The 22,062-nt window shown below is 45.1% G+C and overlaps 1 pseudogene; it reads right to left on the reverse strand.

Annotated features, from left to right (window-relative positions):
- Positions 1 to 2,536: 2,536 nt before the first annotated feature.
- LOC139274617 (NADH-ubiquinone oxidoreductase chain 5-like) lies at positions 2,537 to 21,176 on the reverse strand (annotated as a pseudogene).
- Positions 21,177 to 22,062: the final 886 nt, after the last annotated feature.

Consider the following 22,062-nt stretch of genomic DNA (forward strand, 5'->3'; position numbering starts at 1 on the left):
ATGGATAAAAGGATACCAGTGGATGTGGTGTATTTGGACTTCCAGAAGGCATTTGACAAGGTGCCACATGAAAGGTTACTGCACAAGATCAAAGTTCACAGGGTTGGGGGTAATATACTAGCAGGGATAAAGGATTGGCTAACTAATAGAAAACAGAGAGTCAGGATAAATGGTCCATTCTCTGGTTGGCAATCAGTAACTAGTGGGGGGCCACAGGGATCAGTGCTGGGACCCCAACTATTTACAATCTATATTAACGACTTGGAAGAAGGGACCAAGTGTAATGTAGCTAAGTTTGCTGATGATACAAAGATGGGAGGAAAAGCAATGTGTGAGGAGGACACAAAAAATCTGCAAAAGGACATAGTCAGGCTAAGTAAGTGGGCAAAAATTTGGCAGATGCAGTATAATGTTGGAAAGTGTGAGGTCATGCACCTTAGTAGAAAAAGTCAAAGAGCAAGTTATTATTTAAATGGAGAAAGATTGCAAAGTGCTGCAGTACAGCGGGACCTGGGCATACTTGTGCATGAAACACAAAAGGATAGTATGCAGGTACAGCAAGTGATCAGGAAGGCCAATAGAATCTTGGCCTTTATTGCAAAGGGGATGGAGTATAAAAGCAGGGAAGTCTTGCTACAGTTATACAGGGTATTGGTGAGGCCACAGCTGGAATACTACGTGCAGTTTTGGTTTCTATATTTATGAAAGGATATACTTGCTTTGTGGGCAGTTCAGAGAACGTTCACTAGGTTGATTCCGGAGATGAGGGGGTTGACTTGTGAGGAAAGGTTGAGCAGGTTAGGCCTCTACTCACTGGAATTCAGAAGAATGAGAGGTGATCTTATCAAAAAGTATTCGATTATGAGGAGGCTTGACAAGGTGGATGCAGAGATGATGTTTCCACTGATAGGGGAGTCTAGAACTAGAGGGCATAATCTTAGAATAAGGGGCTGCCCATTTAAAACTGATCAGGAGAAATTTCATCTCTCTGAGGGTTGTAAATCTGTGGAATTCGCTGCCTCAGAGAGCTGTGGAAACTGGGACATTGAATAAATTTAAGACAGAAATAGAGTTTCTTAAACAGTTAGGGAATACGGGGTTATGGGGAGTGGGCAGGGAAGTGGACCTGAGTCCATGATCGGATCAGCCATGATCTTATTAAATGATGGAGCAGGCTCGAGGGGCCGTATGGCCGACTCCTGCTCCTATTTCTTATGTTCTTATGAACATAATTCCCCTTTCAAATGGATATTCAAAGTCTCACAATATTTTTCCAATAAGAATAATGTAGAAACTTCCATAAAATTTGAAACAGAAGTTTTTTTGAACATTGAAATAATTCCTGCTGCTTTAACCCTCTGTGCCTGCGCCTCGATCTGATTGTACAATACCAAATGCACTTCTTCCCAAGAACCTTTTGGCTGCTGCTATGCGTCCTTCTTAATTTCTGGCGTGTTTGACCCTTAGTTCTACAAACTGTAATCATTCAGGACTTACCTGCCTTCTCCCATTTCTTTCTCCATAATGCCTCAATTACAAGAGGATTTGAGTATAAGAGTAAAGTTGTCTTACTGCAAATATATAGAGCCCTGGTGAGCCCACACCTGGAGCATTATGTACAGTTCTCGTCTCCTTACCGAAGGAAGGATATACTTGCCATAGAGGGAGTGCAACGAAGGTTCACCGGATTGATTCCTGGGATGGGGGGATTGTCCTATGAGTGATTGAGTAGACTAGACTTATATTCTCTCGAGTTTAAAAGATTGAGAGGTGATCTCATTGAAACATACAAAATTCTTACATGGCTTGACAGGGTAGATGCTGGGAGGATGTTTCCTCTGGCTGGGGAGTCTAGAACCAGGGGTCACAGTCTCAGAATAAGGGGTCGGCCATTTAGGACTGAGATGAGGAGACATTTTTAACTCAGAGGTTTGTGAATCTTTGGAATTCTCTACCCCAGAGAACTGTGGAGGCTCAATTGTTGAGTATATTCAAGACAGGGATCAATAGGTTAAAGGAATCAAGAGATATGGTGACAGTGCAGGAAAGTGGAGTTGAGGTAGATCAGCCATGATCTTATTGAATGGTGGAGCATGTTCAAGGTGCTGAATGGACTACTCCTACTCTTATTTCATATGTTCTTATATTCTCTTGATTTGCCCCACTTTTGTGCCTTTCCATGTACAGGGCCCAAGTTTGACCCCATCACCCCCCCGCCTCCCCGCGCCCCCGCTTAGAACAGCGCACCTCCATAAGGTGCGCTGACTTTGTAGAAGAAAAACTGCGCCTAAAACTTACCAATGAATTCTCCCCGCTCCTCAGGACGTCTTCGGCCTCGGCGTAGTGCACCACATCCAGTGCGGGGTGCAGCCAGGTCCCAGCGCATAAAACAGTGCCGGGACCTCTGCACATGCGCGCTAGAATGTGCGCTAGAATGTGTGCGCATGTGCAGTAGCTCCTCGCCCCCACTATCTCTTCAGGCTGTGTGGGAGAGGCCCGAAGCACGCCGCCCCTAGCCGTGGCCAAATGGGATTCCTCATTGGCGGCCCGCTGCCTTATCCAGCCACATGGTTGCAATAAGGGTTAAGATCAGGGCTCAGGCGTTTAAGTGGGAAGTGTTTATAGACTCAATAATGGCGTCTTTTGAAAAAAGTCCAGACAGGAAAGGCATGCCCGTAAGTGCCAGGCTTCCGATGGTCAAAGAGGATGAGGTAAATGGCAGGAGTTTATGTAATCTACCCATGTTTCGAATGTTTTGTTTGTCACTTAAGCTGTGGATAATCGAGCCCGAGCAAAGAAAAAGTATTGCCTTAAAGAAAGCGTGGTTGCAAATATAAAGAAACGCAAGTTGGGGCTGATTTAGTCCGATTGTAACTATTATTAAGCCCAGTTGGCTTGATATTGAGAAGGCAACGATTTTTTTATGTCGTTTTGGGTGAGTGCACATGCGACAGTAAATAGGGTAGTTAAAGCCCCCAGGCAAAGGCATGTTGTTAAGTTTAGTTGATTGTCTTGTATTAGTGGGTGTAAATGAATTAATAGGAAGATGCCAGCGACAGTGGAGTAGGGCAGAGACTGGCGTGGGGCCTTCTATGGCCGCCTAACCTGTAAACCACCCATGATCAGACCCCCGTAATCAGCCGACTCCCCCCATGATTGGACATGCCTCCCCCCACCCTTCCCGATGTCAGCTCCCCTCCTGATAGCGGACGCCAGCTGTGGCCTGGAGCCGCAGGCCTACCCACCTGACAGCCAGGGGAGGTGCGTCGGAGGCCAAAATCGGTCAAAGGACCCGGCATGGCCAGGGACATGGAGGCCCTGCCACCCCCCACCCCACCCCACCCGCGTCCAGGCCTCCCTGCCTCCCCATCCAACCGGTAGCTTCTCCTGCCCCACCCACCACCCCCCCCCCCAAGCCCCCAAGGTCTCCTAATCGACGGCATCCCCCCAGCCTTTCTAATCGCTGACCAGGACTGATGCTCCCTTCCCAGTACTGCGGACCAAACCCAAGGGTCCCAGGCTGCAGTCTCCTGCCGCTGGTGGTCACTCCCACCCACCAGCCAGACTGTCCATTTGACCGGCAGCTGGGCAGGAGATGGTACAGACTCTGTGCAACAGTACCCAGCTGCTAGTGTTTTTCTGCGGTAAAGCTTTGCTGAAGGTATGACTTCTATTTTTTATTTATTTATTTATTGATTGATTGATTATGTGGTCCTAAATTCTTGTTTGATTTACATTCAAGTTTACTTTTCATCTGCTTTCAAAAGGAATTCTGTAAAATAGTTTGGCTGAAATTCTTATTTACAGGACTTGCTATAATGTATTTGCTAGCTTACCAATCCATTTTTAATCTAGTTGTTTAGTGCTTGGTGCTAGGTGTAGGTCTTCTCAGCTTCCTTGTATTTTTTATTTGTTATTGAATGCTTATTTGTGTGCTTTGTTTAGTGCTTGGTGCTTTAAATGTATTTGTGCTTCTTTAATGTTGTTGTGAAGATGTTTAGTGCTTTGTAAGGTCCTCTCACTTCCTTTTACTTCCCTCCCCCCCCCCCCGCCCCCTCCCCCCTCCACCCCTGCCTATCTCTGGCTTCCTGCGCTGATTTCTTAGCTCACTGCAAGGTTTTTCTGTGTGGATACAAATGGCCACATACGCTGGTCTAAGTTAGTTTGGAGTAACTTTTAGCTGTCTAAACTTGCTTAAATGGCCAAAACTGGTAACGCCACCTTTTGAAAAAAAAAAGAAACTTTAAAAAAAAAACCTAACTAACTCACTTAGAATGAAGCAAATTAAATGGGCAGAATTGCGATTTTTAAGATACTCCAAAAAAATCTAGTTGCTCCAAAAAAATAGAAGCAACTCCTGGGCAAACTTGGGCCCACAATGTTGTTGCATACTGTACTGTTGTGTCAGAAGCTGCAAATACACTTCCCTTTTTCTCAGATGCACTTCAATTCCAGTTTATAGCTGTGTCACCTTATTCTTTATCTTTCGCTCTTGTGCTTCTCCCTGTTTCTGGTTTCTTTTCAATCTCATAAGCTTCATTTTTAACCTCCAATCGCTATGCTCAGTCGTTTAGGTTAGATTCCATTTTTTTGGCGCTTCACCTTTATCCATTGATGGCCAGTTGTCATGTTTTAAGATTTCTTTGGATAATTTTCTGTAGAAAAGATTTGGAACAGTTACATTAAAAATGCTTCATTTTTGCCTTGTCTCACTGATCAAGTGTAAACAATGTGCCTGTTGATAGACTGGAGAAGCATATGTGAGGGTATGTGTGAAAGACTAGGGTAAAAATGAAAAATTGAATCTGGACCATTTTCCAGCCCCACCACAGTGGTAAGAGGCCTGAGGATCAATAGAACTTGGTCCTTGGGCCTCAACTGCATACTTGGTGTGAGCTGGCGGCACTGGTTGTGTCTCCACAGACATCTCCCCTCACGGGAGAAAGCAATTTCATGCTGTTTGCCTCACCAGCAGGGGAGGGGAGGGGAGGGGGTGGAAGGGGGGAAGGGGCAGGGAGCGTGAACAATCTTGACTCCTGTATAGTCAGGGAAACACTCTCACTCCTCCTGGCTCCTTTGGAAGTTGTTATTAAAAAAAAATGTAAAAACATGACTTTGATAACTGCAGGAGCTGGGCCAGGCTATGCCACGAAAGAATCCCAAGTGGGGCAGACCTGACATCAGCCCCGCTCATGTGGTAACCAATTTGTAAAAGGAGTCCTGCAGCGGGTGTTTGGCTCCTAATTTACATATTCAAGGGATACCTAAAAAATGGGCCCCACAAATTTAGCAGTGGAACCAACGCCCGCGCAGATTGGGCACAGACTGTCCAGCTGCTAAATTGGTGTGCTATGTGCTCATTTTAGGCTGGAAAAAAACCTCCTTGGCCACTACGACCCACATCCAACCACCGTGAGAACCTGCCCTCAACTCCTCCTCGTTTCCATCCCTTTTAACCAGTAATTTTAATCCAATTTGCTGTCCCTCCCCTGATTCCATGTTCTTTAATTGTCTCTAATAGTCTTCTATGTTGTACCTTGCCAAACACTTTCTGAAAATCCATGTGAACCACACCAACTGCATTCCCCCTTCCACCATATCTGTCTCCCACTCAAAGCACTCTATCGGGTTCGTCGTGTATGATCCTCCATTTGAAAATCCACATTGGCTGTTTCTAATTTTTTTCCTTTCATCTCGAGATTTAGTAACTTGGGCCGTGATATCGCCTACTTAGGAGTGAGGCGGTAGTGGGTCCGAACTCGCGGCTTTCTCCATCTGTGCTTCCCTCCCTAGCTCTGTAATCTCCTTCAGCCTCACAAGCCCCCAAGATATCAGCACTCCTCAAATTCTGCCCCCTTGAGCATCCCTGATTATAACTACTCAACCATCGGTGGCCGTGCGCTCAGCTGCCTGGGCCCTAAAGTCTGGAACTCCCTCCCTAAACCTCTCCGCCTCTCCACCTTTCTTTCCTCCTTTAAGAACTCCTTAAAACCTACCTCTTTGATCAAGCTTTTGGGCATCTGCTGTCATTTCTTCTGATGTGGCTCGTTGTCAAATTTATTTTTGTCTTATAACACTCCTGTGAAGCGCCTTGGAATGTTTTATTACGTTAAAGGCACGGTGTTGTTGGTGTGGGGTGGTGCCAACCTGGTGCATCACTTGGCAGCCAGGGTGTACAGTGTCAATTAAAGTAAATCTGGCCATAGTGAGGCCATCCCTGGCGTCCTGGGCAACAATGTAGTTGAGTTCTGATGCCCTGTGTCCTCTCCGGCATCAGTTGATTGCGGAGAAAGTTGATGTTGTTGGTGCTGCTGGTGTGACCGGTGCTGCTGGTGTTGTGCTGATTGTGATGGGATTTTGAGGACCAAGGTGAGGTAGTTTCAAGTACACCAATGCTAATGGAATCGATGGCAGTTGAACTTGAGATGATAGAATAAAAATGAGGTGACACTGGATAGAGAGATTGCTCCAAAGACTTTCCACCTCCATAAAGCTCAATGTGACTTCCAAATGCAGTAAGCAACAGCTTCTAATCTTGGAAAGTGAGCAGCTGTGAGATGGGAGACTTTATACAATATTTTCAGCTGTCAGGTAAAGAAACAGGCTGACACAACTCCCAACATTCTTACCTGACGTGATCCCGTGCAGCGTGAACCTTGTGGAAAACCAGGAAAAATGGTAAGTTGAGCTTAAAATTGTCTTTCATCACCTCTTAACAAGGTCTTAATCATCTACGTTGCCTCCCCTGCCACTGCGTGTCGGGTCTGTTCAGCGCCGACAGACCTGACACCTGGTAAAGTAGTGTGGAGTCCTGACCCGCTGTCAATCATTTCAAATTTCACAACTGACCCACCTCTGATCCTGTCCTCTGAGCACCAGCAAAATTACGGCTTTATCTTCAATTAAAGATTCCAAAACTTTCCCCAGCACAGATGTTGAACTCACTGCCATGTAATCATCCGGTTTAGTTCTGTCTCCCTTTTTGAAAATAATGAATTAAACAAAAGTGTTCTTAAAAAAAGGAATATAAATAAAAGGATTTTAAAATGAAGTATATTATGTAACCATTTAAATTTTAAAAATGTTGACAGGTTCCTGATATAGTGTTTAGTCTTTTATGTGAAATATGTCTCGAAAGCACTGCAGTTATTCAAAGATTGTGAAAGAGTTAAACATAATTATTGCATTGCAGCAAAAAAGTGGTGATGGGCCTCGTATGAGACATTGTTCTGTGTAATTTTAACTGTCCTTGCAAGACCCTGGTCTAGTCCTTCATCAACCAGAAACCTCATTCATCAGGTAAGTGACAGCACAGAATCCCATCACTGTTAAAATTCTTCTCCTGTTTGCAGAAAATACAGCTGTTATTACAAAATTTCAGGTCAAATATATTTAATAAAGATTATTCAACAAAGTGCGAAGTAAATTATGAAATTCAAGTGCATGCTGGACCTCGGGGAAGAAATTAAATCTTCTGATTTTGATGAGGCATTTTTTTTTTTGGAACAGGTAATCCAATTGCAGTATTTCAGTGATAACAAGGTCTTCTTGGGCTGCAGAAACTGAGCGTATAGCCTGCAATGTGATGAAGATCAAAGCTTTCAATGTAATTTCCTGTTTATTTAATGATAAATAAGGAAAAAGGAGAATCAGTCCAACAGCATGAAATCAATAGCAAGCATTACTTACAGTTATTTGATTGATTTTAAAGTATTGACTGGAGCAGCTAATGCCGTGTCTGAGGTTTGACAAGATCTGCCGAGGTAGCAGCTTCTGCTGGAAAGGTCAAGGGATGAGATGCAGCTCCATTGCTTGCTGATGGCTGAGGCTGTTAATGTTTTGAAATAATCCATACACAGCCCGTGAAGGAAAGCTCTTCTGTCTTTAAAAAAGAAAGAAAGACTTGCATTTCTATAGTGTCTTTCACGACCACCAAACGTCTCAAAGTCTCAAAGTGCTTTACAGCCAATGAAGTACGTCTGGAGTGTAATCACTTTTGTAATGTAAGAATGTACTGTTGTAATTAGCACAAGGAATACGCAGCATTTGGTAGCGCTAATGCAGTTTTCCTAACCAATAAAGACAACATTTTTCTTTTAAATTACTGTGCATGGTGTTAATATTAATGTCGGTTGAAAATTTATGATACTTTTGTGTCTATCGTGCATGCCAAGTCTCTCATCTGCCAAGTCAATTTTCTTTAGTTAAATATATAAGTCTCTGTTCTTCTGATTTTACAGGTAGTAAAATGTTCTTGGAGAATTTTTATATTTATGGTTTTTAATTTTAAAATGTTTTTCTTCCATTTCCTTTCTTTCTCTTTTTTTTTCTCTGAATCCAATCTTTCATTCCCCCTCTTTAATTATCGAGGTGTACCTGATTTGACTCTCCTTCACCCACCTTCTCAGTCATTGCTCTTTTCTTTCTCACTCCTTTAATCTTACTGTTACAATGTTGGTCCCATCATTCACCAAGGCTGCAGATGCCCATTGCTCTCGCCTTGCCATATCAGCTTGCACTTCCAGCAACTTATAGGGCAAAACATTTTCAAGCTGATGGTTGAGGGGAAAAGTCTAACGAACAGGGTATGCCATGAGATGCAAATTCTGGGTCATTATCTCCACTTCCACTGTGATACAGTCACGATGACAGCTCCCCACCACTATATCTTCCTCTTCTCTCCCATGTCTAGTGGTGCATGAGGCAAACCATTTATTTTGCTGCTTTACAGCCATCAGATCGTGCTATGGGTTGCTCTGTTACAAAGTCCCTTTTTATGCTGACAGATCGTTAGCCCGACTCACCACTTCTTACCAGGAGGAGCAGCCAGCTGTGGGTCGGGGCAAGCAGGGGACACTCCACTGCCATAGAATGCGAGCACCTCGCTGGATGTCAACTCAGTATTCAGAGTGTGGAACTCTTGTCTCCATTCACCAGGCTGTATGGAAGGGGGCTCAAACTCATAACCTTACATAACATAAGAACATAAGAATTAGGAACAGGAGTAGGCCATCTAGCCCCTCGAGCCTGCTCCGCCATTCGACAAGATCATGGCTGATCTGGCCGTGGACTCCGCTCCACTTACCCGCCCGCTCCCCATAACCCTTAATTCCCTTATTGGTTAAAAATCTATCTATCTGTGATTTGAATACATTCAATGAGCTAGCCTCAACTGCTTCCTTGGGCAGAGAATTCCACAGATTCACAACCCTCTGAGAGAAGAAATTCCTTCTCAACTCGGTTTTAAATTGGCTCCCCCATATTTTGAGGCTGTGCCCCCTAGTTCTAGTCTCCCTGACCAGTGGAAACAACCTCTCTGCCTCTATCTTGTCTATTCCTTTCATTATTTTAAATGTTTCTATAAGATCACCCCTCATCCTTCTGAACTCCAACGAGTAAAGACCCAGTCTACTCAATCTATCATCATAAGGTAACCCCCTCATCTCCGGAATCAGCCTAGAGAATCATTTTTGTATGCCCTCACTGGAGTTCAGAAGAATGAGAGCGGACCTCATAGAAACGTTTAAAATTCTGTTGGGTTTAGACAGGTTAGATGCAGGAAGAATGTTCCCAATGTTGGGGAAGTCCAGAACCAGGGGTCACAGTCGAAGGATAAGGGGTAAGCCATTTAGGACCGAGATGAGGAGAAACTTCTTCACCCAGAGAGTGGTGAATCTGTGGAATTCTCTGCCACAGAAAGTAGTTGAGGCCAATTCACTAAATATATTCAAAAGGGGGTTAGATGAAGTCCTTACTACTCAGGGGATCAAGGGGTATGGCGAGAAAGCAGGAATGGGGTACTGAAGTTGCATGTTCAGCCATGAACTCATTGAATGGCGGTGCAGGCTAGAAGGGCCGAATGGCCTACTCCTGCACCTATTTTCTATGTTTCTATGGGCCCAAGTTTCCACATGATTCGCGCCTTATTTTTAGGAGCAACTGGTGGAGAACAGACTATTTTAGAAATCGCAATTCTCCACATTTTTTTTTCTGCAGTTCTAGTCAGGTAGAACAGTTCTAGTTGAGAACAGAATTTTTTCTTCAAAAGGGGGCGTGTCCGGCCACTGACGCCTGATTTGAAAGTTTCCACAGTGAAAATGTACTCCAAACTAAAGTAGAATGGAGCCAGTGAAGATTTTTGTAGAACTGAAAAAACCTGTTCTACACATTAAAAAATCAGGCGCAGGTTACAAATTAGGCATCCAGAACGAGGTGGGAGGGAGGGGAGGGGAAGGGAACTCATTAAATTCGACAATAAATCCTTATTTATACTTCTACAAATATTATACAAATAAATCCAACCTGAATAAGCATTATAAGCCACGAAAAGATTAAATAAACCATCTTCCTACCTGTGTGAAAGTGCTTCAGCCAGGGAGAATTCTGCAGCCGTTCGTGCCGCTGAGCAGGAGGGGGAGGGAGAGAGAGAGAGGGAGGGAGAGAGAGAGGGGAGGGAGGGAGAGAGAGAGAGAGGGGGGGGAGGGAGAGGGAGAGAGAGAGGGAGAGAGAGAGAGAGAGAGGGGGGAAGGGGGGGAGAGAGAGAGAGAGAGGGGGGAGGGAGGGAGAGAGAGAGAGAGGGGGGGGAGGGAGAGGGAGAGAGAGAGAGAGAGAGAGGGGAGAGAGGGAGGGAGGGGGAGAGAGGGAGGGAGGGAGGGAGAGAGAGAGGGGCGGGCGTCGGGTCGGGGAACAGGAGCGCGGGTCGGGTCAGTGGGGGGGGGGAGGAGTGGGTGTCGGGTCTCGGGGCGGGGGGGAAGCGGGTGTCGGGTCGGGTCTGGTCGGCGGGGGAGGGGGGGGAGCGAGTGTCGGGTCTGGTCAGGCGGGGAGCAGGAGCTGGCCGTGGGAGGAGCCCCAGTGAGGCCATTGGGCCAAGGCTAGGGGCTGCGTGCTTCGGGCCCCTCCCACACAGTTCGGCGCCTGGAGCTACTGCACTTGCATGCCGACTGTAGCGCGCATGTGCAGAGGTCCCGGCACTGTTTTCAGCGCCGGGACCTGGCTCCGCCCCCCCACAGCTTGTGCTGACTGCGCCAAGGGCCAGAGGACCTGTAAGTAGGTGTAGACTACCGAGGATTTTTTTAGGCGCCGTTTTAGGCGCGAAAAAAGGGCGCCCAGCTCGGAGGGGCGCCCGTTTTTTTTTCTTGTGGAAACTTGGGCCCTATGTTTCTATGTAAAGCTAGTATATCCTTCCTTAAGTAAGGTGATCAAAACTGCATGCAGTACTCCAGGTGTGGCCTCACCAATAAATTGTACTGTTGCAGCAGGACCTACCTGCTTTTGTACTCCATCCCTCTCGCAATGAAGGCCAACATTCCATTCGCCTTCCTGATTACCTGCTGCACCTGCAAACTAACTTTTTGGGATTCATGCACAAGGACCCCCAGGTCCCTCTGCACCGCAGCATGTTGTAATTTCTCCCCATTCAAATAATATTCCCTTTTACTGTTTTTTTTCCCAAGGTGGATGACCTCACATTTTCCGACATTGTATTCCATCTGCCAAACCTTAGCCCATTCACTTAACCTATCTAAATCTCTTTGCAGCCTCTCTGTGTCCTCTACACAACCCACTTTCCCACTAATCTTTGTGTCATCTGCAAATTTTGTTACACTGCACTATGTCCCCTCTTCCAGGTCATCTATGTATATTGTAAACAGTTGTGGTCCCAGCACCGATCCCTGTGGCACACCGCTAACCACCGATTTCCAACCCGAAAAGGACCCATTTATCCCGACTCTCTGCTTTCTGTTAGCCAGCTAATTCTCGATCCATGCGAATACATTTCCTCTGACTCCGCGTACCTTTATCTTCTGCAGTAACCTTTTGTGTGACACCTTATCGAATGCCTTTTTGAAATCTAAATACACCACATCCATCGGTACACCTCTATCCACCATGCTCATTGTATCCTCAAAGAATTCCAGTAAATTAGTTAAACATGATTTCCCCTTCATGAATCCATGCTGCGTCTGCTTGGTTGCACTATTCCTATCTCGATGTCCCTCTATTTCTTCCTTCATGATAGCTTCAAGCATTTTCCCCACTACGGATGTTAAACTAACCGGCCTATAGTTACCTGCCTTTTGTCTGCCCCCTTTTTTAAACAGAGGCATTACATTAGCTGCTTTCCAATCCACTGGTACCTCCACAGAGTCCAGAGAATTTTGGTAGATTATAACGAATGTATCTGCTATAACTTCCGCCATCTCTTTTAATACCCTGGGATGCATTTCATCAGGACCAGGGGACTTGTCTACTTTGAGTCCCATTAGCATGTCCAGCACTACCCCCCTAGTGATAGTGATTATCTCAAGGTCCTCCCTTGACCAGCAATTTTTGGCATGGTTTTTGTGTCTTCCACTGTGAAGACCGAAGCAAAATAATTGTTTAAGGTCTCAGCCATTTCCACATTTCCCATTATTAAATCCCCCTTCTCATCTTCTAAGGGACCAACATTTACTTTCGTCACTCTTTTCCATTTTATATATCTGTAAAAGCTTTTACTATCCGTTTTTATGTTTTGCGCAAGTTTACTTTCGTAATCTATCTTTCCTTTCTTTATTGCTTTCTTAGTCATTCTTTGCTGTCATTTAAAATTTTCCCAATCTTCTATTTTCCCACTAACCTTGGCCACCTTATACGCATTGGTTTTTAATTTGATACTCTTTTTATTTCCTTGGTTATCCACGGCTGGTTATCCCTTCTCTTACCGCCCTTCTTTTTCACTGGAATATATTTTTGTTGAGCACTATGAAAGATCTCCTTAAAAGTCCTCCACTGTTCCTCAATTGTGCCACCGTTTAGTCTGTGTTTCCAGTCTACTTTAGCCAACTCTGCCCTCATCCCACTGTAGTCCCCTTTGTTTAAGCATAGTACGCTCGTTTGAGACACTACTTCCTCACCCTCAATCTGTGTTACAAATTCAACCATACTGTGATCACTCATTCCGAGAGGATCTTTTACTCGGAGATCATTTATTATTCCTGTCTCATTACACAGGACCAGGTCTAAGATAGCTTGCTCCCTTGTCGGTTCTGTAACATACTGTTCTAAGAAACAATCCCGTATGCATTCTATGAATTCCTCCTCAAGGCTACCCCGTGCGATTTGATTTGACCAATCGATATGTAGGTTAAAATCCCCCATGATTACTGCCGTTCCTTTTTCACATGCCTCCATTATTCCCTTGATTATTGTCCGTCCCACCATGAAGTCATTATTTGGGGGCCTATAAACTACGCCCACCAGCGACTTTTTCCCCTTACTATCTCTAATCTCCACCCACAATGATTCAACATTTTGTTCATTAGAGCCAATATCGTCTCTCACAACTGCCCTGATATCATCCTTTATTAACAGAGCCTTTCTCTTCTTGTCTGTCTTTCCGAATTGTCAGATACCCCTGTATGTTTAATTCCCAGTCTTGGCCACCCTGCAACCACGTTTCTGTAAAGGCCACCAGATCATACCCATTTGTAATGATTTGTGCCGTCAACTCATTTACTTTATTTCGAATGCTGCGTGCATTTAGGTAGAGTGTTTTAATACTAGTTTTTAAACCATGATTTTTAGTTTTGACCCCTCCTGCAGCCCCTTTATATTCATGCATATTGTCCCTTCCTATCACCTTGTGGTTTACACTTACCCCAGTGCTACTCTGCTCTGTTGCCTCCTGCCTTTTGCATTCTTTCTTGGGGTCCTGTTCATCTGAGCTCTCACCCATTCTAACCAGCTCAGAGCCCTCTCCTGGGTTCCGAATACTCCTCCCATTGAGGTACCGAGCTTTCAGGCTTGCCTTTTTATTACACTTTGACCTTTTAGAATTTTGCTGTACAGTGGCCCTTTTTGTTTGTTGCCTTGGGTTTCTCTGCCCTCCACTTTTACTCATCTCCTTTCTTTCTTTTGCTTCTGTCTCCATTTTGTTTCCCTCTGTCTCCCTGCATTGGTTCCCATCCCCCTGCCATATTAGTTTAACTCCTCCCCAACAGCACTAGCAAACACTCCCCCTAGGACATTGGTTCCGGTCCTGCCTAGGTGCAGACCGTCCGGTTTGTACTGGTCCCACCTTCCCCAGAACCGGTTTCAATGCCCCAGGAATTTGGATCCCTCCCTGCTGCACCACTGCTCAAGCCACGTTTTCATCTGAGCTATAAGAACATAAGAATTAGGAACAGAAGTCGGCCATCTAGCCCCTCGGGCCTGCGTCGCCATTCAATAAGATCATAGCTGACCTGGCCGTGGACTTAGCTCCACTTACCCGCCCTCTCCCCGTAACCCTTAATTCCCTTATTGGTTAACTGTCCTGCGATTCCCGCGATTCCTACTCTGACTAGCACGTGGCACTGGTAGCAATCCCGAGATTACGACTTTTGAGGTCCTACTTTTAAATTTAGCTCCTCGCTCCTTAAATTCATCTCGTAGGACCTCATCCCTTTTTTTACCTATATCATTGGTACCAATGTGCACCACGACAACTGGCTGTTCACCCTCCCTTTTCAGAATCAGTATGAAATCAGAATCAGTAACCTTATGAATCAGTATGGAAATAGTCCTATTTAAATGAGGGAAATATGCCATCATGCATGCCTCTGAACCCTACTAGCAAAAGAAGCCAGCAGCAAAATTTAAAATAATTTTGAAGATTGTTGTGGACCTGCCCAGTTGCACTGGAAATATTGCCCAAAGATAATTAAAATAGCCTGACTCTGGGATTTCCAACGAGATTAAAGACATCGCTAGTGAGCAGGAGTATGTTCTTTTCTGCTCTACAACTGCCTCCTGCAAGGCTTCCCCAGGAATTTCAGCATCATGATTGATGTAAAAAAAATTAGATAATTCTGAAAGAAACTTGCAGAAGAACTACAAAGGTCTGTATGAATTTTTTCTTTAAGATCTCAGACTGAGCCGAGAGCTTAAAAAAAGGGATGTGTATGGAGCCAGGAGAGAGGGAGAAGTGGCCATTATTTGGCCCCATCATTCCAAAAGAAGCTTCACTGAAGCTTCTGCAATACCCCAGGGTCTACCTGAAGTCAATAACTGTAGCAGTGGAAGCTGGGAAATTGGGTGGGCTTCCAGATTCAGCTTTGCTGCCACCATTGATGTGTGGCAGATCAAGGGTACAGTTGTCTACCACAATGAGGGAAGACGAAGGTCTGCCAGTAAGTTTTTAGGGTGGAGACTGTCATTGGGCCTCTCAACTCGCTGATTTTCCTCCATCAGCAGTACGCACAAAATGTGTGAAAACTTTCTTTCTGCTGTCAATTGCAAGTTTATTTGTCACTAATTTTTAGATATTAACTGTAGTGCTACAGTGCTTTTATTTAAACCACATTCTAGATTTACCTAATCCAATCCATTTGGAAGAAAGGGTTTGGATGTTAATGAGGAAAAAATATAATGGCATTAAACCTATCACAAAATTAGGATATTCGATGACACCATCTGTGCTTTTTTTTTCCCCTTTTCTTGTGTTATGCCCAAAAAGAATGAACTTGATGTCTTTTTTTTAAATCTACTGTTGTTAAGGCTTTGTTAATGAGATTCCAGAGAAAGTTTTCCATTAGGGAAATTAAAACGACAAGGTAAGAATTAAATCATCCACTGAGCTAGAGATAATTGGATGACGGAGCAGCTAAACTCTCTGTTCAACATGGATTTTGCTGCAATTGTTACATCAACAAATTCTGTGTTGCAATTGATGGGAGCAGTGTGACTGTAAAGATTAGAACAGACCAAGTTGTGAGTGATGTAGTATACTGTATATGGTCACAACAATATATGGTAATGGTTGATTATGGACTGATGAAATAATTTCCGATACAGAAACCATACACCTTTTTGAGAAGCAACTCAGCATACACATAATATAAAGTAACTTATGCACTTGTTGACTTTATACATCCAAATTATTCAGATAGATAATAGCCCGGACTTTGCGATCAGCGGTGAACGAACTATGCTTCATGTTCATTATGCTAATTGCTACTTAGGGGGTATCCGCTGTGAGGCGGGACTTCCTGTATCTGGCGCAGAAATCCCGCCCCGGCAACGAGTAAGTGGAGCGCCATGTCACGCTGTCCACTTTCTCTTGGGTGCAGGACTGGGGCGCTAACTGCGGGGATTTTACAGCGCTATGCCGCTGGTGGAAGCACAGGGCCCTCTCCTTCCGTTGAAGGGGAGAGTACACAGCTGACTCTGCATCGGGGAGAAGGGCCACCATTTCATCACAGCGGAGCAAGGTGCCATGGCAGCAGCCCGACACAGAAGTGGAGTGCCGGGCTGCAACGTTGCGGCACGGGTCCCGCATAGTCGTCAAGGCAAAGCCACGACCGATAAGTCGGCCATTTTTTAAAAATGGGCACCACACCTCCCCTTGAAATTTTGCTCCATGAGTGGAGTACAGTATGGTTTGCTCCCTGCAAAGCTGGCGCGGGCATCACGGGGCGTTACTGAATTTTTATTCTGGCGTGAAAACAGGTCTTTGTGCACGGTGATGGTGTCAGCATCGTCAACGCAGTGGCTTGGGGTGCTACCGGCAGGAGCAGGGCGCTCCCAGCTCAGCTCAGTCCCGCTGAATTATGCGGGAGGCGGTAGCGATCCCACGCCCATGGTGAGAAATCGTTTGCGCCCACGTGAGATGCAAACAATGCAAATTTCTCCTCCTCAGAGTCTTATTGTGAACGTTTGTGTGGCAACTTAGGGTGATTAGAGATAATTTCAGAACGACACCCTCTAGAGGGGTTCTGGGACCTGTGTGAGCAGATCAAGCAACAATGTGTCTCTTCAACCAATCAGATTGAAGAATTCTAACTGAGACACAATGGGGGTTAAAGTGAATAGCCCGTGAAAGCAAGCATAGGGATATGCTCATTATCATGATTTCTGCATACAGCCAGCACTAACTGCATGTTGATTGGCTGCACACACAAGAGGGGGCGAAAGATTCTTACTTGCTAGTACTGCCTAAAACTAGCCTGTACCTGTTAAAGGAAAGGTGCATTGTGGCTGCTGGAGCTGCTGAAATTATTTGTCATAGTGTTGTGCAACAAGGAACAATGGCTGACCATGTTCTCCAATGGATTACTAGGATTGCTGAGGCACCATCCCAAGGGAATGATAGAGATTTCTTGGATGAGTGCATTCGTGATCCCACCCCTGCCACTCAGCCAGTGCCCTTGATGTTGCCTGTCAGCCAGCAGCCCAGATGACTGCCACCCATGCCAAGATGGTGCAGTCTGAAGCTTCTAGTCCCAAAGTTGCTTGGGGTTGTCCTCCAAGTCCACATGCAGTGTCCCCCACTGAAACCCAGCAGCCATGCTGCAGCCACTGGGGTAGCAATTTTTAGGAAAACTAGGATGCAGAAGATAGACACTAAGGAAATGCACAAGAATGATTAGTTTAAGCTTGTCTGGAGTATGGCATGATTTAATTTATAAATTTGGCTTGCAATGTTTATTTTATGTTGGCTTTAATTTTGCATTGTGGTCAAGTGGACGATGTGATGGTCAAGTGGACGATGTGATGGTCAGTAACAGAGGGAAGATGAGAATGTGGGACTGTTGGTGAATGGGTAATGGGGAGCAACCTCCATTCCTTGTCCTCCTCATCCTCCTCTTCCTCCTCTTACTCTTCATCCTCCTCTTCCTCCTCCTGCTTGTGCTCCTGGCCCTCAACTAATCGCCAGAGAAGTAGTGACAAAGGCTGTTCCTTCATGATAAAGTTGTGCTGCATGTAGCATACCACCACAAATCTTGAAACCTATTCAACTGAGTATTGCAGGGCTCCTAGATAGTGGTCCAGGCAGCGGAATCATTGCTTCAGCATAGAAACATAGAAAATAGGTGCAGGAGTAGGCCTTTCGGCCCGTCGAGCCTGCACCATCATTCAATAAGATCATGGCTGATCATTCCTTCAGTACTCCGTTTGTGCTTTCTCTCCATACCCCTTGATCCCTTTAACCGCAAGAGCCATATCTAACTCCCTCTTGAATATATCCAATGAACTGGCATCAACAACTCTCTGCAGTAGGGAATTCCATAGGTTAACAACTCTCTGAATGAAGAAGTTCCTCCTCATCTCAGTCCTAAATGGCTTACCCCTTATCCTAAGACTATGTCCCCTGGTTCTGGACATCCCCAACATCGGGAACATTCTTCCTGCATCTAACCTGTCCAGTCCCGTCAGAATTTTATATGTTTCTATGAGATCCCCTCTCATCCTTCTAAACTCCATGAATACAGGCCCAGTTGATCCAGTCTCTCCTCATATGTCAGTCCTGCCATCCCAGGAATCAGTCTGTTGAACCTCCGCTGCACTCCCTCAATAGCAAGAACGTCCTTCCTCAGATTAGGAGACCAAAACTGAACACAATATTCCTGGTGGGGCCTCACCAAGGCCCTGTATAACTGCAGTAAGACTTCCCTGCTCCGATACTTAAATCCCCTTGCTATGAAGGCCAACATGCCATTTGCCTTCTTCACTGCCTGTTGTACCTGCAAGCCAACCTTCAATGACTGATGAATCATGAAACTAGGTTTCACTGCACCTCCCCTTTTCCTAATCTGCCGCCATTCAGATAATATTCTGCCTTTATGTTTTTGCCCCCAAAGTGGATAACCTCACATTTATCCACATTATATTGCATCTGCCATGTATTTGCCTATTTGCCCACTTGCCTAACCTGTCCAAATCACCCTGCAGCTTCTTCGCATCCTCCTCACAGCTCGCACCGCCACCCAGTTTAGTGTCATCTGCAAACTTGGAGATATTACACTCAATTCCATCATCCAAATCATTAATATATATTGTAAAGAGCTGGGGTCTCAGCACTGAGCCCTGTGGCACTCCACTAGTCACTGCCTGCCATTCAGAAAAGGACCCGTTTATCCCGACTCTCTGCTTCCTGTCTGCCAACCAGTTCTCCATCCACGTCAGTACATTACCCCCAATACCATGTGCTTTGATTTTGCACACCAATCTCTTGATGGGACCTTGTCAAAAGCCTTTTCAAAGTCCAAATACACTACATCCACTGGTTCTCCCTTGTCCACTCTACCAGTTACATCCTCAAAAAATTCCAGAAGATTTGTCAAGCACGATTTCTCCTTCATAAATCCATGCTGACTTGGACCAATCCTATCACTGCTTTTCAAAAGTGCTGCTATTTCATCCTTAATGATTGATTCCAACATTTTCCCCACTACTGATGTCAGGCTAACCGGTCTACAATTACCCGTTTTCTCTCTCCCTCCTTTTTTAAAAAGTGGTGTTACTTTAGCAATTCTCCAGTCCATAGGAACTGATCCAGAGTCGATAGACTGTTGGAAAATGATCACCAATGCATCCACTATTTCTTGGGCCACTACCTTAAGTACTCTGGGATGTACACTATCAGGCCCTGAGAATTTATCGGCCTTCAATCCCGTCAATTTCCCCAACACGATTTCCCGCCTAATAAGGATATTCTTCAGTTGCTCCTTCTCACTAGACCTTCGGACCCCTAGTACATCCGGAAGGTTATTTGTGTCTTCCTTTGTGAAGACAGAACCAAAGTACTTGTTCAATTGGTCCACCATTTCTTTGTTCCCCATTATAAATTCACCTGAATCCGACTGCAAGGGACCAACGTTTGTCTTCACTAATCTTTTTCTCTTCACATATCTATTGAAGCTTTTTGCAGTCTTTTTTTTATGTTTCCGGCAAGCTTCCTCTCGTACTCTATTTTCCCCCTCCTAATTAAACCCTTTGTCCTTCTCGGCTGTATTCTAAATTTCTCCCAGTCCTCCGGCTTGCTACTTTTTTTGGCTAATTTGTATGCCTCTTCCTTGGATTTGACACTATCCTTAATTTCCCTTATTAGCCATGGTTGAGCCACCTTCCCCGTTTTATTTTTACTCCAGACAGGGATGTACAATTGTTGAAGTTCGTCCATATGATCTTTAAAGGTTTGCTATTGCCTATCCACCGTCAACCCTTTAAGTATCATTTGCCAGTCTAATCTAGCCAATTCGCGCCTCATACCATCAAAGTTACCTTTCCTTAAGTTTAGGACCCTAGTTTCTGAATTAACTTTGTCACTCTCCATCTTATTGGAGAATTCTACCATATTATGTTCACTCTTCCCCAAGGGGCCTCACACAACAAGATTGCTAATTAGTCCATTCTCATTACACATCACCCAATCTAGGATGGCCAGCTCTCCGCTTGGTTCCTCAACATATTGGTCGAGAAAACCATCCCTAATACACTCCAGGAAATCCTCCTCCACCGCATTGCTACCAGTTAGGTTAGCCCAATCAATACGTAGATTAAAGTCGCCCATGATTATTGCTGTACCTTTATTGCACACATCCCTTATTTCTTGTTTGATGCTGTCCCCAACCTCACTTCTACTATTTGGTGGCCTGTACACAACTCCCACTAGCGTTTTCTGCCCTTTGGTATTCCGTAGCTCCACCCATACCAATTCCACATCATCCAAGCTAATGTCCTTCTTTACAATTGCATTAAGTTCCTCTTTAACCAGCAACGCCACCCCGCCTCCTTTTCCTTTCTGTCTATCCTTTCTAAATGCTGAATACCCTGGATGTTGAGTTCCCAGCCTTGGTCACCCTGGAGCCATGTCTCCGTGATGCCAATCACATCTTAGCTGTTAACTGCTATCTGCGCAGTTAGTTCGCCCACCTTATTCTGAATACTCCTCGCATTGAGGCACAGAGCCTTCAGGCTTGTCTTTTTAACACACTTTGACCCTTTAGAATTCTGCTGTAAAGTGGCCCTTTTTTGTTTTTTGCCTTGGGTTTCTCTGCCCTCCACTTTTACTATTCTCCTTTCTATCTTTTGCTTCTGTCTCCATTTTATTCCCCTCTGTCTCCCTGCATAGGTTCCCATCCCCCTGCCATATTAGTTTAACTCCTCCCAAACAGCACTCGCAAACACTCCCCCTCGGACATGCCAATGGTCTGCTCTATCACATTTCTTGTGATAGCATGGTGGTTCTTGTATGCATTCCGCACACATGCACGTGGGTTCTGAATCATGAGCCATGTCATCAGCAGAGAAAACTTGTAGCCCAGTAGCCACCCTTTGGTTTGCAATGGTGGCTTAAATACAGCTGTCACAGTTGACTGCCACAGAATAAATGCATCGTTACTGCTGCCAGGATACTGGGCATTGAACTGCATGATGCGCTGCCTATGGTCACACGCCAGCTGCACGTTGAGGGATGGAATCCCTTTCAGTTCCGGTACATGGCAGAGTTGACATACGGAGCCTGCAAAGAAATGTGCATTCAGTCAATGGCACCATGCACCATGGGAAAGTCTACAAATCTTGCAAACCCTCGTGCTCACTTCGTCTACTTCACTCTGGCAAGAGGGCTTGAAATAAAGTTATCTCTCTTTGAACAGAGCACCTCAGTGACCTCCCTTATGCAACAGTGGCCAGAAAACTGCAAGATGTTGCTAATATCTCCAGCACCAGCCTTGAAGGAGCCAGAGTTTATAAAGTTCATAGACACCTTCAAATCCACTGTCAAAAGCGGTCATTGCCCTGATCTGAGGTTGCAGTTGTGGCTGCAGCAGTTGGCGGATTTCAATGATGATCTCCTTAGTGAAAGACAGACATCTCAAACATTGGTCGTTGCTGAGGTTCAGGTATGAGAATTGACCCCTGAACATCCTGGGCAGATATGGCCTCCTGCTGAGAACCCATCTCCCCTCCTGCTCCTCCCTCTTCTAGCAGCTTGTCCTGCTCTGCGTGGCCTCTGCTCATTCTCTCAGTCATGCTCAATTCCAAGAGGAAAGCCTACTAGTGCACCCATGTCTGGGAGCAACTGATTTGTGCAGAAGCCTTGAAGTCAGCAAAAAGGACTTCAGCATCTACCACATCACTCCCTGTAGACTTCTGAAACTTGAAACAACCATGGAAAGCACTAAAAGCATGTAGAATTGTAGCAACAGACTGAATAAATCAACCAGCAACTAACCTGTAAGTAGTTGATTAACCCTTTAAATAGCGCTGGTGCGGTTTCTTCATGTTGTATAACGCATGTTCTGCTATGCGAAGTTA

This window comes from Pristiophorus japonicus, chromosome 10 (assembly GCF_044704955.1).
Source record: "Pristiophorus japonicus isolate sPriJap1 chromosome 10, sPriJap1.hap1, whole genome shotgun sequence".
Taxonomy (NCBI): Eukaryota; Metazoa; Chordata; class Chondrichthyes; family Pristiophoridae; genus Pristiophorus; species Pristiophorus japonicus.